This window comes from Pagrus pagrus (assembly GCF_965226575.1).
Source record: "Pagrus pagrus genome assembly, chromosome: 5".
NCBI lineage: Eukaryota > Metazoa > Chordata > Actinopteri > Spariformes > Sparidae > Pagrus > Pagrus pagrus.
This window is the reverse complement of record NC_140189.1, coordinates 21799452-21815254: the sequence shown is the minus strand read 5'-3', so window position 1 is coordinate 21815254 and position 15803 is coordinate 21799452. Positions and strand designations below refer to the sequence as shown.

Here is a 15803-nt window from a genome sequence, read left to right as displayed (position 1 = left end):
ACGGGGAAACGGCAGAGCAGAGCAAACCTCTCGTTTCAGCAGATTTAATTGTGAGGCAGCTTGTCTTCGATTTCACCTGCTAACCACGTCTATTCCCTGACATGTTTTTGTCATCATTAAGCATCTGTGCACCTTTTTGATCGAGAGTGAAGGTGATAAAGACTTCAAATGAGTCTGCACTTGTGTTGAATTCCTCCCTTTTGCTTCCTTAGCTTTTGCAGGATGTGAATCCGCTGAGACGGACAGTGATGAGATAATTAGCACGAAGTCTCCGCTAATGACAACTGCTAACATTAGTTACGAGTCCCACAGACACAGGTGCGTCGCCACAGAGGAAGAGATTCCTATGATAATCTTCTCACTGGTTTCTTTAACTAAATGATTCAAACTGGATTATTGAAGCTACTTCTGTGTGAAATGTGACAGATGATGTTTCTTTCACACTTAAAATGCTTTTCAGTGACTTTCTTTTACAACCATTTGCTCACTTTCTCTCTCTCACGCAGACACACACACGCACACACACACAGCTGTTGATCACACAAAGGTAAGCTCGGCCCTGGAAATAACACCCTCATCATCGCTGCGATCGTCCTAATAATCATCATCACAAGATGCACCGTTGTTATCGTAATCAGATCTGCGGCGGTACACAGCTTTAACGAAATGCAGCATGAACCAGGCTCATAATAATTGCTACGGTTGTGCGCGCACGTTAGCCCGGGAGTGCATCCCCAGTTTTCACACGGTGCTATTATCCCAGTACATAATACCTTGCTGATTATCCATTCACGGAAGGCGTAGCTATCGTAACTGTTATGATAATAGCACGCACGGCTGTGATAATCCACATAACCGGTGCTCTCTCTGTCAGATGCTAATGATGATAGTGGGTGGTCATACACACAAACAGCAATAGCGGGTGGGAATATTCTCCTGGTTCAGTGGGGAGACGGTTGAACGGCATGCTGCCGTGTAAACCCGTGTGACCACTGGACGGGCCGGCGCCGGGCGTGCCGGCGAGAGGTCGTGGTTGGGCAACTAACATGGCTCCTTCTCAGCCCTGCGGATCATATCACAAGCGCTGATTAGCTCATTTAGCCGGATTGATTATGTTAAAAGGAGACACCTGTTTACCTTACGGCCTACTAATATGCTGCCATGACAACAGCCAATGTCTCCGGCTCTGTCTGTCTGTCTTTTTCATCCTCCTCAATCTCTGCACTCACTCTGCTGCTGGAGAAGAAGCTCTGGCTCTGCTTCTCGCAACACATGCACACACACACGCATGCTCGCACGCACGCACACACACACACACACACACACACACACACACACACATACACAGATGTCTCTCCACTGAGTCCCTCCATCTGAAGTTGCTGAGGTAAGAAGATCAGGTTTTCCACCCAGCGGAGCGAGAGTGCTCTCACCTCTTCCCCACGGTCCACCCAGCAGCACCTGTGTGTGTGTGTGTGCGTTGGTGTATGTGTGTGTTTATGCATCTGTGTGACATTTTGGGTCCAAAGTGGAGGAGGCTAAAGCGCACAGGTGCATTTCACATGTCTATAAATTGTCTGTGTGTGTGTGTCGTGGCGATGTGGAAGGTATAAATCATCAGGTTTTCAGGTTCTTGGCTGGTGGATCACCGGTCAGATTTTTCATCCAAACAGCTGCAAACAAAAGCCGAGCTGCAGGGGTAATTAAATGCACCGTTTCAGGCGGGAAACACTCAATTTTAGTCTCAGCGTGATGCAGAAGTTTGCAGAAGTGGACGCCAGAGGAGGATTGCTTGGCTGTCTTACTTCTTGTCAAAGTGTTCCGAGTTTTTCTTCATCCTTTCCGCCTCGCTTTCCAACATCACTCCCCTCTTCCCCCTTTTTCTCACCCTCTTTCACTCTGTTTCTCTCTTTCACACCTTACATCCCATGGTGGTTGACATGTGTCTCTGTAATGTCTCTGACTCCGTCTCTCCTGCTCTGCCTCACAGCTCCATTTAGGTCAACTCTCGAACCTGAAACAATGTGACGGTCTCCCCCTCACACCCTTTTACATATCTTCCCTTCCTTCATTTCCTGTGCTGCCCCTGTCTTTTCTCCTCTAGTCGCGCTTTTTTTTTTTTACATTAGTTGTCAGTCTGTAGTTGCACTTGGAGAATCTATGTTTTGTTGATCCGTCACATCGTCTCCCCTCCGTCTCAGTCCTCTCTCCTCGGCTGTTTGTTTCTCCCCTTGACTCTGGCAGACTCATTATCTTTGTAGAACAGCAGTGTGCGTTCGTCAGCAGTGATTAGCAACATTTCATTCCAACATCGTTAAGGAAAGACAGTTTGATATTTGACGAATGAAGATATGGCATTCTCTAATCTTCCCCGGCAAAACTGTGTCATAGTAGATAGAGGCTCCGGTTAAGTTTTCCATAACATTAAAGCTTGCATTGATCATAATCCAATTAATGAAAAAAAAAAAGAGAAACGGACAAAAAAGGACGGGGAAAAAAGAAACGCTTGCCTCATTAAATAGAAAGAAATCAACTGTAATCAAATTGCTGAGTTCTCAGAACTGATGAAGTGTACAAATTTAAAGATCTAATGAAAATTCTTGCAGTTAACATAATTAATTTGCAGCCCTTTTGATAAGTGGTAATGACTTGGAGATTATTGGTTTAAATGAATAGTTTTGTTGTACAGCAGAGAGAGAAGTTGATGAGGACGGGGGAAGCGGGGGGGACGACGACACTATCCTACTTTCAAAGTTCCCGAGGAGATGAAGCAATGTTTTTAAAAACACAATAAGACAATTAGACTCCTCTATAAACTAATTACTGCTGCTTTAATTCCCTTTCAGATTAAACTGCAATTGTAATAAGACGACGTCTCAAAGGAGATGTTTGTAAGCAGGGAGGAAAGACACATTTGTAATTAAAGGTGGAATAATATTTTTCTCATTAAACAAACATTTCCACAGGAGATTAAAGGTGCAGACACCCGTTCTGAAGACACTTGTAGGTCTCTCGCTCTTTCTCCCTCCGCGGCGATGAATGAGAGGAGATGCTGGCTGCTGCTGCCTCTTTGCATCGCCTCCAGAAACAGACCAGCAGCCTGCTAACAGGAGGTGAGCCGGTCTGACGTCTTCTCTGACAAGATATTAAGACACAATCAGATGAGTGAAGATTGTTTTGCTCTGAGGCTTAAAAGTGGGACACTTAACTCACAGAAAAAGGGGAACTTTTCTTTTATTCCTGCAATGTTATTATTGTGAGAAAGCAGCAGTAATGTTATTATTGCTCAGATCCACCGCAGGGTCTTTTCCCATGCTGTCAGCTAATGTTGATGATGCCCTCCCCTCGGTCGTCGCTCCGCACACTAACAGCATCGCCTCTGATGGACTCAAAACAACTAGTTTCAGCACGACTGACTCTCTCTTATCATAATTTGATTATTTTAATGATCTTGTTACTAAACCTCAGATGCTGCACTTGCATACACCCGGGGGGAAGCCATGGTTGAACGCATTGTATGAATCTCACATGAGGCACGGGAAATGTCCAAGGGTGACTTTATACAGTGGTGTATTTACCCGTGTGTGTGTGTGTGTGTGTGTGTCTGTGTCAATGCGTGCATGCAAATGTAGTTGTGTGCGCGTGTGTCACTTTCCGCAGACAAACACAACCCAGCAGCACCGACCACAGCCATGCCGCCTGACAGGGAGAACAAGGTTATGGAAAACTATTCGCATAAAACAGCCCAGTGCATTATCAGTCAAACACTGGAGCCAGAGGGGGCTTGATTGTGGCGTTTCATCACCGCCTATTGAATTATCTGGATTAATTTAACGCATTTAGGCCTGTGTGTTTTCCCCAGCTCGCAACTTTCCCGTCTCTTCGTTAGCGATAATTATACTAAGTGGGTCATCTCCTTCCGAGCTCCCTTGTCTTTTCTCTCTCTCCCAACATAGTATTAGCATTTTCAACTTCTTAAACAAAGTTTGGCAAAAAATCTAATGATATAAACGTCGTGATTCACTCTGCATTCTGTGGATGAAAGCCTTGAAAGGCAGGCGGTTGACTCAGAAAGTGGAGGAGTGGAGTGAGAGAATAGCAGGGTTGAACTAGCGTTTTTTTTTCAAACTCACCTTTAATTTTATTTTATTTTCTCACACATTCGAGCTCTGACTCACAGAAACTTGTGTGTGTGCCCCGGCTGTTTGAACCCGCGTGGGCTTTGCTGGTCAGTAGAAACTACTAATGCTGAGTTACAACATAATATAACACAAGTCATGCTGGAGCAAATTTAGCAAAGTGGGCCAGATTATGTAAGACATGCCAATATTTTATTCCAGTGGTACTACAAAATAGTTACAGTTTGTTTCTCAGTCACTCCACTTCAAACAAGACGACGATAGGACTCTTGTGTGATCTAATCTGAAAACGGCTTGACAAGCCAAGACTAAGTTTATGCATCTGACCCTAAAAAACACAAAAAATAAGTTAGGAGAGGTCAAGAGAATAAGACACACTGACAGCAAGCCTGAGTCATAGTGCACACACCCACTCCATGATTCCTGTTACCCGCTCTCGCCCCAGAGGGAGGCAGCTTGAGCTAAACCTCACAGAGGAAATATGGCTGTTAAGTCATTAGGCAGCTCATTAACACGTTGTTTAATTGGTGTCTAATTGATCATGGATGTTTATAAAGCCGTGAACCTCAGGGGCGTGTGGCGGCATCAGCAGACTCTCAGGGAAGGCACATAGTCGGCAAAAGTCTATGAATAGACTCACCGTGTCGATACTGTGCCGCACAGCTGTGTGAACCACTCAGTAAAACCTTAAAGGGTAATTCCAGTATTTTTTTTTAAAACTTGGGTTGTATTTTTACATATTTTGTGTTCAAAAAAGTTTTGGAATCGGTTCTGTATGTCACCTCAGCAGCAGCGACATGGGCTGTGATGACTGCAGTGTAATTCAGAGTCAGGGTATGTCCACTAAAGGTGCTTGTTTTTGCAACTAACAGGCACAGATAGTTATTCTAAGAGTCGGACTTTGGAAAGATAATTCGTCAAGAACCATTTTGTTCAACTACAAACATTTGTTATATTGCTCTGTCAACAGCTACCAGACTCCACTGAAAGAAATTGTCATTTTAGCTCTCATTTGCTGATCTACCGCTTATTCCAGTATTTTTAATCTGGGCCCTATTTTTTTTACGTATTCTGGGGTCTAAATGACAAATAGGTACCCACAGGTTTGGAATTGGTCCAGTCATGATTGCAATGACTGCAACATAATCCAAACTCAAAGTACGTCCACAGGCACAGATTGTTATTACATGTATTACATTACACTACATTATGGAAACAATTTGAAAAACAATTAGGATGTCTTTGTCAAAGAGTGAGATGTTTTTTATTGAACAAGAAATAGCTGTTATACTGTTCTGTCAAAAGCTACCAGACTCCATTGATAAAAATTTAATTTTACCTCTTAATACGCAGAAGTTGCTGATCTACAGCCTTGATCCATTAGTTTGTTTGTTTGTAATGTCTTGGATTGGATCAGATCCAAACTAACATGAGGCGATCTACTGCACCAATTTCATTAAGACATTTATACACCGAAATATGTAAATAAAAAAATAAAAAATAGGGCCATGGTTTAAAAACACTGGCCTTTAACTGGTCTTATATTTAATTTTCCCCTACGGTAGATAAAACATAAAGTGCCCTCGAGGGTGTTCCACCTCATGCAACTGGTGCCAGTTTTATTTTTTTCGCCCCTGCTACTCAAAAATCCTGAGTCTGCCACTGGTGCAGTCGGTAAAGTTGCAGAGCCCCCAGATTTAGTTTCTACAACAATGATACAGAAAGGGTGCGGTTCATTTCAATCTGATCAGAGAGTTTAATTCCCACAAGACAGGAAGTTAAAAAGTGGGAAAATGTGTGCGCAGAAATGATATGAGGTGCAGCTGGAGGGAAGAGCAGTGACAGAGGTGTCTATTTTCATGCAGCCTCTCTTTCCGTGTCTTTTTCCTCTCTCAAACACACACAAACAAACTCCTCAGCTGCGGGAAAAACTCTCCAGCGGACCGGCTCTGCTTCTCAGGTGGTCTAATGGAGAGAGACGCTCCTGATGCGATGCTTTGACCTCTCTGTAGCAGCACCCACTTCCTCTCTATGTTTCCTTTTTGCTGCCAAATGCTGCTGATGAAAGGAGAACACACTGGGGCTCAAACCTTGTGCCACTTTTAAAAATTGGGTTGATTTAGTTGAAAGTAACTTTGTACCAGATGAAAGCAACTCTCAATGTGCGGTCCATATGTTCTGTTACAGGGTTGTAGGCTCAGATGCATAATCTGTGGCCTTTGCATGAAAGTCTTTATAGTTAATGGAAGGTATGAAGAAACACGTCACTGCGTCACTTTCTCGACATATGCCTTCTCCTATTTTTGTGCTTGTTTTTTCACTCAGAGCGCTCTGCTTTCTCCCCCACTGTCATTTTGTGACGAGAACTCACCTGTGAATAATTCATGAGGAGCAGCACGTACGATTACACTGGTTAAAAAGTAATGAGGTGCCGCCATAATAAAAGGTTGTCTTGCATTGTTTTACCAAGTGTCTCTCACACACCTATGTCGTCGCTGGCCCCGAGTTCACATGAAAGCACATCCTTGTCGCCCCCTGTCAGAGCGCTGCGTTAAGAGAGAGAAAACAAGAAAACAAAACCAGGGCCTGTGGAGCAGGTGGTTAGAAAACAGGCACCAGAAGCTCCCCCTCCACAACCCCTCCACCACCACCACCACAGCGGCGTGATCTAGCCCAGGCTATGAGCTGTCACTGGGGGCTTTTCATGTCTGAGCTCGGGAAAGATCAGTAGACTCCCCGTCTAAGCTCGGAACCCTTTGATAATCGATGGAGCTTACAGTGGTGCTTTGTAACGACAGCGACCGTTCATGGCCCAATCAAACTGCGCCGCTGTCCTCTCTTGTTTGTTCCCAGGATTGTGCAGGCTATTTCCTGTTTGACTTAAAATGAGGCCTTGTGTTTCATGAGCGCGTCAGTGTTGACAGCGTGGAGATACGACGGCATCACAAAGCTCCTCCTTGTCGAGTTCCAGTGCGATATCAGTTTTTCACTCCTGCATTGTTTTCTGTGTACTTGGAACAGATGTACAAGGCTGACACAGTTTTTTACATAACCCGCACTTACACTCTGTGACACACTTTGACTTTGGCAGCAATGATTCAACTTCTTCATTACATGAAGACGCTTTCGTGTGCCATTAGTCATTAGGCTTCACGCTGTCATATGTCAGATACTTAAGAATTACTGGTGATCACTCAGAGAGAAAAATGCAGCTGAGTTGTAATGATTGACCTTTAAAGGAAACTGGCCAAAATGCACGGCCGAATCAGTATCTATACAAAAATGATTTATTATATATTTTTTTGTGAAAAGGTGTGACAAGAAAATAACACAACAAAAAATTTAACAATTACAATGATCAACTTTAGTCTGCAATGAGTCCACAAGAAGACACTATCTTAAATGTGTGTATGTGTATATTTGGATATTTGTATGAGAAACATAAAAATATCTATGTATCCATGTTTAGTGATCCTGGTCAGGTGCAAGTGTATGAAGTTATGTGTTAGAAGAAAAATTAAAGGGTAATTTTAAGTACCTCACAGACTTGAGATGTGTTTGTAGTCTCGGTGATGGGGATCAGCAGCAAAGTGTAAATTTTCTTTAATTACACTCAGATATTCACTATAAAAAAACTTAAAATCCTTGTAAACCTCTTCTCATCAAACTTCTCATTTATTAGCTTAAAAGGGCACTAAGAAATATTGAATTGATAATAATACAAACTAACAGCGAATGTTATAATTTCCATAACTGAATAAACAAGCTGTTCTCAGAGGAAAATATGGTCCCCAGAACACTGTGTGAAGCCAGAAAGGTGGCAGGGTCCGCCAAATATAAAGTAAAACAGCATGAAATTGTGTTGTCCTTTAAAGTCAGTTTGTTTATTCAGATTATTAACTCATGAAAACCTTGAAGAAGAGGACAGTTCGTTAGGGAATTTAGTTTGTTTAAGTATGAAAATCCCTGAATCTCCATCATAAGTGGTGAATTTAGCATATTTTGGTGAGAGGGCAGTTACGTATGAGCAGCAGAGAGACGGACTGTGACACAGGAGTGGTTTTGCGAACTTTCTGCGCCGGCACTGACACCTATTTATCCACCAATTACAATCCAACTGCTTCTTCTTTGGAGAGAGAACGAGAGTTTGATAATCGTTTTTAGGTGGAGTGTCACTTTAATAATCAAAGAACCCTCGAGCTAATGAGGCTGAGGCCAGTTGTTGGCCTACCACCAGACAAGCTGTTCAGGAAATGGGAAAAGAAAAACACAATGATTTCAAAGACGCTGATATAAAATGTGTCAAAAACGGACCCCGTCGTAATCTCAGGTATTTCTGTCCCACGGATACATTATTCAGTGGCTGTGAATCTAATTAAGTATTGAACATGCACAGATGGTGCTCTTGACCTCCTGTGAGTGCGCTGCGTTGTATGTATATGCAGCAACAACTGGTGCACGTGTTCGTTTTTCTTCATGTGAACATACAGCACCTGGACGTGTCTCCGTGTTAACTGTATGTTCTTGAAGAATGACTTTCACTCTGGATGGCAGGGACACGTTACGTTTTTCGGTGTGAACGTGTGAATGTACATTCCTATGTGTGTGAGCGTGTGTGTGTTATAACAGTATGATTCATACGGTGACAGATGAAGGGAACCTGTTCGTTTTGCTGTCTCCCTCGGTTAGACAGACCTTGTTAATAAGCCATCATGCCGGGGATATTGTGAAATTTCCGCTGCCTGCTCTGAGTGCATCACGCACGTGAATTTGTGACTGTGTGTGCGTCTTTGCCACTGAACAGGACAAACAGTACAATGACACAAATAACGTGGGGAGAGAGAGACCAAAGTAATGGATGAAAGAGTGGAGCACAGATTGGTTGAATAGGAGAGCTATAAAGAGCCCGCGTAGTGGAGGAACACGGTGTTCTCAGCAACTCAACCTCCCCAAGGTTGTTTTGATATTTCTGAGCCACTTCCATCAATCTGGTTGTGTCTGTACAGTAGAGCTACATCGACTTATAAGTGCACATTTATTGTGTGTGTGTTTGCAAACAGTATATCGAGTGTGTGAGTCACTGTTGTGTTTCCTGCGTGTCCCCCCTCAATGACCGTATGCTGCTTCCTGTCTCGTTCTCCCCTCCATCCTTCACTCATAGGTGGGAAGACTGAGAGCATAGGCAGGTGCATCCTCAGTTATATCTTTAAATGCGTCTTCTGCTTTTTATAGTTCAAAATGTTCGGCCTTGCTCACATCCGACGCACTTGAAGGTAGAATTTTCTGCCTGCCGACAGCCCCTTCCTCTTTTATTGCCATCCATCACTCTCTCCATCTTGGTCCCTGTCGGCCTCAGCCTCTACTCTCCTCATTTAATGTCTGCTGTGGGCTGGCCAGATCAATAGTCTAAGACAAACATGCACAGACGTAAACACATACACACATATATACACGCGGGGAAAAGAACAAACCACACGCACGTTAAAGGAAAATATCTGGGCGCTTCAGCTGTAACCACAGGGGCTCTCAGTGTGAAGATAAAATCGATTCCCACCGATGTTTGATACACTTACAGCACGTTTTGTTGAAGACAGACACAAATAGACAGATACGGGGAAAAGTGACTGGAATTGAGGGTGAAAAAAAACATCCAGCTCATCCAGTGAAGCCAAGCAGCTGCACAGACTGGCTGCGCACGATTACCATCCTGTGAATGTGCATGAGCGGAGTGGTGCTGAGGTGAAATGACTTGTGTCAGGTCTGCGGGACCACTAGTGGCTGATGGCCTCATCACGTACAGCCCCGAGCGGCCCGTGTGCGAACCGTGCTCGCCCGCTCGCGCACAAAAAACTGATTATGACTTTTTAGCTTTTCAGATTTTCCCTGCCCCTCGCTCGGCAGTGGATGCACCCAGTCACAGTTACTCAATCCCGGCCTCTGGACGATTAGGCACCATCTCACTCCAAGCATGACCGATTCTTCGGCTCTCCTCTCGCACACTCGTCGCTCCCTGGCGAGGTCAGGGGACAGACGAGCCGAGGACTTCATTCCTTACGCTTCTGTCGTTTAAATCAGGTCGGATGAGTGTCATCCTCCACTCCCCTTTAACAGCATGGTAATCTGATTCTTTCTACTCATGCCTCTATCCGCTCTCCTCTGCCTCCAACTCTCTCGGTTTATCCCCTCAGCTCTGTCTCTCTGTCTCCATCACGGTTGTGTTATGATTGAATTATGGCCTCTGGAGTGGCTCTATAGGCCCCTGTGTGGCTGCCGCGCTGTCACCAACAGATCTAAGTCTTTCCTCCATGTTGCCAAGGCCACTCTCTCTGCCTTTACACTATGATGCTCGCTCGCCCTATCTACCCCAGCGCTGCCCTGTCACCTTGGATCACAAGGGAAGAATGAAGAGAGGGACAAAAGCAATGACAACAACACTGACCTCGTGGCAGATTCTTCGCCTCCAACATTTATGTGTGTGAATCTATGAGAAGTGGCAGGAACGGAGAGGTGGTCTTGTTGTTATCAGGCATGTAAAACAAGAGAGAAATGTATTTTGAAGCCTTTACAACATGTCTCAACTCTGATCTTTCTTCCTTTCTTTCTTTCTTTCTTTCTTTCTTTCTTTCTTTCTTTCTTTCTTTCTTTCTCTCTCTGTCTCTGATCTTCTTTCTTGCTCTAAATTTAGGGTTTGATTTTGACAAGTTCTCAAGACCGTGTTCACTTTAAAGGAGAAGTTCACCCATAAAGCTCCAGAAATGTTTTGTGGACTATGAAACTTCACTCACCTTTCCCTCGGCATGGGGCCGAGTAGCTGATGACTGAATTCTCATTTTTGGTTGCACTTATCCTTTAAATATGAATGCTTCGAATTATAATAATATAATATTCTCTCAATTCAATCAAAGATACTAACAAAATAAGTTTACCCTGCCCTTTGTTGCCTTTGTTCAAACTACTAATCAACCCAATCACCAGAATAGATGTTGGCAATGTACGTTCCTACAAACCTCAGATACGTTGCAATTTTTAATTTTGTATTGTGACCATGCTGTGGCGATGCTTATGGTCTGGTTAGGTGTAGGCGCAAAAAACACCTGGTTAGGCTTGGGAAAAGATCATGGTTTGGCTTAAAATACATGGTTTTGTCACGACAGACACAAATGTCCCAAAATATCCAGTGGTTTCATGCTTATAAACCCATTCTGCCCACTTCCAGACATGACACCAGCACTTACACATAATGTGAACGTGATGTAATATGTATTGTAGATATGATGATACGGTACAAATGACACGCATACATTTGCGAGTAATTGTGGTTCGCGAACATTTATTCTGCCGACTGAGCAGAAGAAAGCAGACATAATCTCTGCTGCATTGCCTGCATCTTTACATCCACACTCTCTATGATACATACAGAGTGCGAACACAGATACATGTGCTCAGCAGTAAATTCAGGCTGATATAGTGTGAGGGGGGGCAGGGAGGCAGAGGCTATCCAAACAGGCCCGTTAGAAGCATGTTGTCTTAATTAGGCTCGACAGCCTCCTCAAAGAACGTGAATAAAAAGCATGGAGCCCCAGACCTGGACTCATGCATAATGATTTAGTGCAAATGAAAAGGAAAAAAAAGTATGGCTTGCACTTCAGACACATGTAATTATGCACAGATTAAGGCATTGATAGCGCAGGGGGATGTGTGTGTAAAAAGCAATGTCTGCGAGAGCCGATCAAGACGGTGCACTGCACTGATTGCACATGAGAAGAAAAGAAAATCCATTCTCTTTTTTTTTCTCTATTGATTCCTCCACTTTATAAGAAATGCTCTGAAAGCGACACAATATTTGCTCCGTCGTGTTCGTTTTCAGCGCTTTTAGAAAAGAAACTACTTTTTCCCCCTCTCTCCAATGGCAGGCGTTGTGGAGTCGTGGCCTTTGATTTTCATCGCACTTTATCAAGTTGACCAGAGGGTCCTTGTGTGACTTACCTTTACTATGCTCGCTCTCTCTCTCTCTCTCGCTGCCTCAGAATAGTCATATGCTCGTTTCCAAGGCAACCAACCAGGACCTGTGGCCAGATAGTCCTTTTTTTTTTCTTCTTTTTTTTGTCTGTCAGCGAAGGTTGACAGACTTTGAATAGAATAACATGAAAACCGTGGCTGCTCTCACAAAATACCTTTAATTAGACTGTTGCGACATTAACCTTAAAGGGACACTATGTAGTTTTGGAGAAGAAATTCAAACTTAAAATTTTAATATTTAGAATATTAATGAGGTAATAATACAAACAGAAATATATATATATATTTTCCCTAACTGAATAAAAAAGCTGTTCTCAGAGGAAAATAAGGTCCCCAGAACACTGTTTGAAGCTAGAAAGGTGGCAGGGTCCACCAAATATAAATATTTTATATAAATATAAAACAATATGACATTGTATTGTCCTTTAAGGTCAGTTTGCTTATTCAGTTCTGAAAATGAAGACAGTTTGTAATGAGTTTGTTTAGGCATAAAAAAAAAAAAATCAGTTCCTGAAGATCTTTCTCTTCTGATTAAAATGTCTTCCCCAAAACTACATAGTGCACCTTTAAAATAAAATAATATAAAGAGGCAGTTAGCAAAAGTGATACTAGAATGCAAACTTTTTTTTGTTATTCAGGATTTATTTTATTTAGGCCTAACAAAATTGCCTGGTGTGATATTTCCCCTCGCCAAATGGATGAAACAAACTCGATTTTTCGGGATAAGCTGCAGCAGCCCTAGAGGAAGAGCGACTTAATTTTCTTTTCCCCCTGGGTCACACTACACCAAGTAAGCCCCTTTAATGTAAAGAGAGAAATTAGAGGCTTACAAGAAGTGAAAAAGAAAAACAAAACTCAGTGGGCCTGCACTAAGAGAGAACACTGCTATCAGTTGTCTAATTAATCTGTTGGCGCGGTGATGTCCAGGGAGCGGAGGGAGGGACGAGGAGCTGCGGCGACGACAAGAGACGAGAAGAACAATAGAAATCTCACTCTCGCACTTCTTCACTGGGGTGTTGTATAATCTGGTTATTTTTGTGCAACAGAAGAGGACAATTAATAGCACTCGTTGTAAAGCGCTTCAAGGGTCAGAGATTTTTGAATTATTTCGCGTCCTTTCCCTCAAGAGCGAGAGCACACTTGTGACTTAAATCTACAATGTAAAAAATGACACTTGATGTTGTCGGGGTTGATATAGACCATCAAATATACATGTAAGTCTGAGGTCACAGATCATGTTGTGGGACTGCCCCTAGAAGATATGCTGTTACTCTCCAATAGGGGGTGCTGTTCCCTGCCTTCTCTTGTGGGTAAACTATGTGATGGAGCTGCTCAGTTAGAGAGAGAGGTAGAGCAGTGGAGCTGTCCCCCATCCCCATCCCCACCCCCGCCCCCCAAACACCACCACCACCACCAAATTTATCCCAGCTGACACAAAGTGAGTCATGCCTAAATTTCTGTTCTTTTCTTCGACTCATCCCATTAAATTGGACATTATATAGGGAGAATAATGGTGTGAATGAGCTGCTGCAGTGTCAGCGCAGGTGCAGGGTTTGGTATCCGTCTAATGAGCACACCTCTATTTAGTTTGTCCTAAAATGGCTGCAGACGAAAATGGAGTTCAGTGTTGATTTTCTGCTGCTCTGCTCAACTATTGAGACGTATAAAACGACGTCAAGACCAACAACTCAAACAGACATTTTTCCCACCGGAGAGAGGACAGAATCAAGTAAATGGTACCAATATTTTAATTATTTACTTTATCATACTTACATTTTTTTTCCTATGAGTGAAATCATTATGTGCCAAAGAGTGGGATCCGTCTGTTGGGCTTAAAATCTGAAGACTATTTAAAGGTGCAATACTCAAGAATTTTTCGTCTAAAGCTTTCAAAACTAATAGAATTTGAAGAAATAACAGTTCTGACATTATGTCAAAGACGTCCGTGTATTGTGTCGCAGTATTATCTACTGAAGTTAGCATGCTAACCAGCTAGCCCAGGGCCTGAAAAACTCTTTCTCCCAGCGTCCGTGCTGCCAGTATTTGTTTGGAGGGTTAGGGTTAAGTCAACATTTAGCACAGCAGCCTTATTCACTGTAAATCAATGCTGCGACTGAGTTATATTCGGTGAAGCATGTTTCAGTTTTAAAGCTAACAGTAATGTTAAGATCATCTAAAGGACAAACAGGGAGGGAAACCCAAACGACCTACACTTAGCGAGGTCGAACCTGCTGCAGTTTAGTCTGTGATTAATGAGAGACGGAGAGAGAGAGAGAGCTGCTGGCGGGCTCATTTGCTCTGCTGTTGTTGAACGACGGCCGATAGCTGATATCCAATCAGATTCAATTTGCAGGGGATGTTTTCATTATGCCTGGAACATCAGTCAATATGTCTGGCCCGGCTCCGGCTCAGGCAGATAAGGCGTTTGGTGGAGACCCGGGTTCAGCTTTCAGAACTGTTGAACATAGAACAGGGCAGGAGTCAGTGAGAACACCTGCTGACACAGATGTTGAACCTTTAAAGAAAACTTAATTAACCTTTACTCAGTGTATTTGTGGCAATAATTACTGAAGCAATGGTATCTGGAATTGATAATTCTAAAGTTATTTCAACTAAGCCTTCGTTTCATGGTCTCACTGATTTGTTTGACATTTTCAGAACTATTTATTTTCACTCGAACAAATGATACAGTGGAGCCGATGAAGGGCGAAACACAGAAGTTCATTCCCTGGGAGTTTTTACTTGAGGCACGAGAGTATGAAATGATCAAGGACAGACCAAGTCTTTTTTTTTTATGATAATATGGTCCCTTATTTTTCTCATCATAATTAAAAAGTGTGCTGCAGCTCTATCCGTCCATCAGTAAATAAAAAACTAACAGAAAAGATACAAAATCGCAAAGCTGCTCCAAAGAGGCGCCGTGTTCTCAAAATCAGGTCTTGTACGGCAGATTAGGAAGTCAGAGTCCTGCAGTTTTCTTCGAGTAACCCTGCATTTCCCTGTGATGAAGTCTTAAAGATCTGAAGAGCATCAAGAGACATATCTAAGAGAAGTGCCTTCGGTTTTTATTCATGTTCCTTCCCCTTTCTTTTTCAAGTGATCTGCAGCTTCAGAGAGAGGAGGGAGAGGGAGAGAGACAGAGGGAGAGGGAGAAAGAGAAGTGTTTTCCAATAGAAATGAGGCGAGTCGGAGTCGACTCTCGAGTTGGGCTGAGGCTGTCACCGCTCAGTTCAAAACATTCTGCCATGCAAAACAGCCAAAAAGCCCCCAAAACCTGTTATATGACTTCACTTTGAACATCAGGGGAACTCATTCACAAGCAGGTCAGACTCTTTCAAACTTTAAGAAATGTTTAAAGTCGGTCCAAAGGAGCTATTGAGGGATTTTTAAATGTCTTGTTTAGTAACTCTCTGTAATTACTTTTGTTTTGTTTCTCCTGGATTTTGTATTTTTCTGTCAATGAAGATCATTGTCTCGCTTATTGGCAAGTAACAGGGAGTGAATTTGTCATAACCACAACCATGCACTGCAAACACAAACACACACACACACACACACACACACACACACACACACACACACACACACATGGTTCTCATATTCTGGAGGACAGCTGCAGGGGTGTGGAAGCCTTGGGAAAACGGA

General features: G+C 43.1%; 1 protein-coding gene across 1 annotated transcript in view; it reads left to right on the top strand.

The window, feature by feature from the left end:
- The window catches only part of egr1 (early growth response 1), a 63854-nt gene that overhangs the window by 24917 nt on the left and 23134 nt on the right, over positions 1-15803 (top strand). The window lies entirely within an intron of this gene.